The sequence below is a fragment of the Glandiceps talaboti genome, chromosome 13, assembly GCF_964340395.1.
Source record: "Glandiceps talaboti chromosome 13, keGlaTala1.1, whole genome shotgun sequence".
Classification (NCBI taxonomy): domain Eukaryota; kingdom Metazoa; phylum Hemichordata; class Enteropneusta; family Spengelidae; genus Glandiceps; species Glandiceps talaboti.
In genome coordinates this window covers 23,754,821-23,760,820 of record NC_135561.1, presented here as the reverse complement: position 1 = coordinate 23,760,820, position 6,000 = coordinate 23,754,821, and positions in this window count along the sequence as shown.

Here is a 6,000-nt window from a genome sequence, read left to right as displayed (position 1 = left end):
GCCTTGAAATACACTGCCATGGATACACTAAAGACGACAGTACCTTAAATTCACTCAGTCATTAGTAGCATTTTTAGCATTATGCCAACAATTATTTAGACTGAGAATGTAGTCATACTCGTATGGTAATTCTGGCTATATGGTCCCCTGGATTTGAGAGTTTAATTTGAATGTTTGTAGTGAAATTGACCAACCCACCCCCCTGATAAAAAGAGGATTAAATGTTTGATAGCTCTACTGAGCTCTGTATGCAGTTGAATTTAGGCCGCATTGGAAATTGATTACTCTAAAATCCATATTATCTAGTCAATGCTAGGGGTGTCATCGCTGCCAAGCAATTCTTTGTTGCCAATTTGAATCACCATACAAGGACACATACTTTTTGTTTTTTTTGGGGGGGAGAGGGTTAACATACATGCACATGCTTGACTGCGAATATGAAGAGTTGTAATGGAATGTGCCATTATAACTCTAAACCATACAAACATACATACAGAAAGTTAAAATGAATGGGGGACTTTATTGTATTGTTGTAATGAATATGACGCACAACGGTGATGGCAAATAAAGATGGCGACACGGCAGTAATAGATATGGCGGCGACACGGCGGAGGTTTGTGAGGTTTATGTGTGTTGGTATGAGAGATTAAGGCCATAGACAGCAAGTGAAAAATATGTAAAACCTACAAAGGACTAACCAACGAACCATTGCCAACCAACCAACCAACCGACCAACCGACCAACCAACCAACCAACGCCAACCAACCAAACAACAAAGTAATCAACCCTAGAGACCCACCTAGTCAGAGAAAACCAAAATCCACAAGAAACCAGACGTACGGAAAGGGATAACAAAAATCGAGGAGTGCTGTTTGTGTATGTCAATATGTAATATATGATCATGTGCAGCGAAGACTGCGGACCGAAACGCGAGGTAGATGATGGCGCAGATATGACAATTGGTGCCGGAGACGCAAAAATGATAGTGTATTTGATGTACGTATGTTGGAAGGGGTGAGGTGGGATAATTAAAAGAGCAATCATTCATGCAGCCATACAAACTAAAAAAAACTAAAAAAACTTACTTGATGCTGATGTCTGAAACTGTTTTTCTGTTCTTCTAAACTCCTCCAAAAGTTCTACTAATAAAATAACTTAAAAATACATTTCAATACATAAATTACATTTTAATAGATATACATAAATGCAAAATACACATCAGTATCGTAATAATCAAATACATCGATCAGTCTTGGGTCTTCTTATCACCACAGGCTAAAAGAAAGAAATTTAAGAAATAGTATAAGAATTGAAGTATTCACTCACAATGCAATTATATTATTTTCTAAATTTATTTTATATTGCAGACATGACAATCAAATAGAAATAAAGTTTCTAAATCTAACTTTCAATGTATAAACATATTAAATATTAAAAAGACAGTTTTTTGACTCACATTTTCCATCATTTGTCCATCTTTGTCGAGCCTGGCTTCCTGAAAATAAACTTGCATGGAAATTGTATTAATACAGTTTGGTTAATATATTGTGTTTTATTTAATAAAATAATGAAAAAATACATTCAATATAAATTACATTTACCAAAGTGCTCCCATATGGTTGATATTAAATTTTCAAGGTTATAATTTGTAGACAATATTTTTTTATGAAATGGGGTGAAAGGAAGAAATGAAATCTTGACGAAGGTAAACTTGCCCAGGTTTGGGAAACCACTATAAAGAAAGAACTGTGTGTATAAATTTGCAAATACAGTATAATTAATTGATTTTTTATTGTTCTACTGTTTCTCCCTGAAAAATCGACCCCAATGGTTAGAAAAGCCAATGAGAATAAGTCAAGCAAAAACATTTTGATACTATTAAATTGATTATGAAATAATAACTGACTAAAGTTGCATAAAGTGGGTAGAATTTGTATGTGTTATCAAAATGTGTATTTTTGTCCTATCTCAGAGAATTAAATTTTTTTTGCAGAAGTAATATGGGAGGGGGGGGGGGGGTGCACAACTCCCATAGGTGGGAAAGGTCTGCTGGAAAGCAGTGTTTTTTTGTATACTTTTCTGGGCTGGAAAACTTTGGAAAACCCTGCTCAGCTGGACTGATAGATTTTGCTTCAGTTGCAGCTTAGAATAAATCTATAAATTTCAAAACATTATTACAATTCTTAAAAGTGAGATTTCATTTTCCAAAAGACAATTAATTTGGTCAGTTTTTAGCTATTTCATCATACAAACTGTCGCCTGTATCTATCATAGATCTGTAGAGTATCTATTTTGTGCTATAAAGTTGGTATTAGAAAGTGTCTCCATTTTTGGGTATGTAGTATGACAACAGTAAGGGCTTGGTAATCTTAGCAAAGCCTCCTAGTATCATTTCACACAGAGTTGTCCTGTCATATGAACATGTTTAATGAGAGTAATCCATAATGCCAATACTATTTCAACTTTAAGTGCAATTAATTATGAAAGGAGAATTAGAAATTAACAGTCATTGGTGCCTAATTATGTGCTTATTTACTATATATTAGTATTTATTATATATTAGTATTTATCATACATTAGTATTTATTATATTAGTACTTATTACTTATTAGTGATTATTTATTACATGTTATTATTAATACCCTAAAGTTATTATTATTATTATTATCATTATTGTTATTAAGATAGAATTTAATAGTAGGGCCGGCAAAGAAAATTTATCTAAAGTGTGGTTCTTTGAACTAGTATTGGCAAAATAAACCACTTTCATTAATTTTGTTCACATGACCATATATCCCAGGATGAGGTGGGCAACTCTTTGTGAAATGACATAGGGAGGCTATGTTGAAACCCCCAAAAACCAAACTGTTGTCATACTACACACCCTAAAAATGGTCTGACTCTTTCTTATACCAACTGTATCACTCAAAATACATACTATACAGGTCTATAATACATGCAGACCGTAGTTCATATGATGTAATACCTAAAAACTGATCAAAAATAATTAATTTTTTGAGAAATGAAATCTTACTTTTAGCAATTGTAAGAATTATTTTGAAAAATATATCAATATTTTGAACTACAATTAAAATAAAATCAACCAGTCTAGATGGGCAGGGTTATCCAAAATCTTCTCGCCTAGAAAAGTATATACCCTATATCATACATGTACATGTACCTTATGACATATGCATACAGACTTTACAGCAGACCTTCCCCGTATAGTCCATGGGAGCTCAAGGCCAGGTTTCAAAATAAAGCTTGTTTTATGATTAATTATGCAGAAAATATTGATTTTTGATGACAAATATGGCATATTTTCCGAATGACATGTCACCTTTGTGCCAGTTTTGAAAGAAATCAGATATTGGAAGTCTGAGCCCATTGTAATAGTCACTCACTTTGGGGGACTAAAAGTGCTTTTGCTGGATGAATTCTATTCCCTTTTCTAAACATTGTGATCTCTGATTGAGAGAGAAACACAAGTGTGGTAAACCATAATATTTTTGTTCAAAATTTCAATTGATAAATATTGAATCAAACTTTTATGATTCAGTTTTAATTTAGCAAAACCAATTGCAACCTACAGGAGCATTTTGGTTTACACCAGTTGTACTTTTACAGCTTTTATTTTATTTATTTTTTACAGAGGTTAATGAGGGAGACGGTAGTTCTCTTATAAAAACTTTTTTTTAAAACTCCTCCCATGTAACAAAAACTACTCTAATGGTGAAAAACTAATGGTCCTTGCTCAGTGCTCGGGGATCATCATGTTATAGACTTTTTGTAATTACAGATTTTTAGTTGTAGTCTTTTTAGCCCTAATTTGCATATCACTGATGAAATTATCATATCAAGAATACATCTTAATCTAATTATAGACAACCAAAAAGACATTTTTAGATCATAATTTACATATCACTGATTGGATCGTGTTATAGACCTTTTGTAAATATAGACTTAGTTTTAGTCTTTATAGCCCTAATTTGCATATCACTGATGAGATAAACACATGAAGAATACATCTTAAACTAATGATAGATTTTTTACCATAAAGACACATTTTTAGGCACTAATTTGCATATTACTGATTGGATCATCTTATTATAGACTTTTTTAAATAAAGACCTTTAGTTTTAGGCTTTTTAGCCCTAATTTGCATATCATCGATGAGATCATAGTATTAAGAATACATCTTAAACTAATGATAGACTTTTGACCAAAAAGCCACATTATTAGCCCCTAATTTGCATATCACTGAAGAGATCATCTTGTTATAGACGTTTTGTAAATATAGACTTTTAGTTTGAGGCTTTTTAGCCCTAATTTGCATATCACCGATGAGATCATGGTATTAAGAATACATCTAAATCTAATGATAGACTTTTGACCAAAAAGACACGTTATTAGGCACTAATTTGCATATTACTGATTGGATCATCTTGTTATAGACTTTATAAATATAGACTTTTAGTTTTAGTCTTTTTAGCCCTAATTTGCATATCACTAATGAGATAAACACATCAAAATTACATCTTAATCTAATGATAGAATTTTGACCAAAAAGACATATTATTAGGCACTAATTTGCATATTACTGATTGGATCATCTTGTTATAGACTTTCTTTTAGTTTGAGTCTTTTTAGCCCTAATTTGCATATCACTGATGAGATAAACACATCAAGAGTACATCTTAATCTAACGATAGACTTGACCAAAAAGACACATTATTAGACACTAATTTGCATATTACTGATTGGATCATCGTTATAGACTTTCTTTTAGTTTGAGTCTTTTTAGCCCTAATTTGCATATCAGTGATGAGATAAACACATCAAGAATACATCTTAATCTAATGATAGACTTTTGACCAAAAAGACACGTTATTAGGCACTAATTTGCATATTACTGATTGGATCATCTTGTTATAGACTTTATAAATATAGACTTTTAGTTTTAGTCTTTGTAGCCCTAATTTGCATATCACTAATGAGATAAACACATCAAAATTACATCTTAATCTAATGATAGAATTTTGACCAAAAAGACATATTATTAGGCACTAATTTGCATATTACTGATTGGATCATCTTGTTATAGACTTTCTTTTAGTTTGAGTCTTTTTAGCCCTAATTTGCATATCACTGATGAGATAAACACATCAAGAGTACATCTTAATCTAATGATAGACTTTTGACCAAAAAGACACATTATTAGACACTAATTTGCATATTACTGATTGGATCATCTTGTTATAGACTTTCTTTTAGTTTGAGTCTTTTTAGCCCTAATTTGCATATCAGTGATGAGATAAACACATCAAGAATACATCTTAATCTAATGATAGACTTTTGACCAAAAAGACACGTTATTAGGCACTAATTTGCATATTACTGATTGGATCATCTTGTTATAGACTTTGTAAATATAGACTTAGTTTTAGTCTTTTTAGCCCTAATTTGCATATCAGTGATGAGATAAACACATCAAGAATACATCTTAATCTAATGATAAATTTTTGATCAAAAAGACACATTATTAGGCACTAATTTGCATATTACTGATTAGATCATCTTGTTATAGACTTTTTGTAAATATAGACTTAGTTTTAGTCTTTTTAGCCTTAATTTGCATATCACTGATGAGATAAACACATCAAGAATGCATATTAATCTAATGATAGATTTTTGACCAAAAAGACACATTTTAGGCACTAATTTGCATATTACTGATTGGATCATCTTGTTATATACTTTCCTTTATTTTTAGTCTTTTAAGCCCTAATTTGAATATCACTGATGAGATAAACACATCAAGAATACATCTTAATCTAATAATAGATTTTTGACCAAAAAGACACATTATTAGGCACTACTTTGCATATTACTGATTGGATTATCTTAGACATTTTGTAAATATAGACTTTTAGTCTTAGTCTTTTTAGCTCTAATTTGCATATCACTGATGAGATAAACACATCAAGAGTACATCTAAAT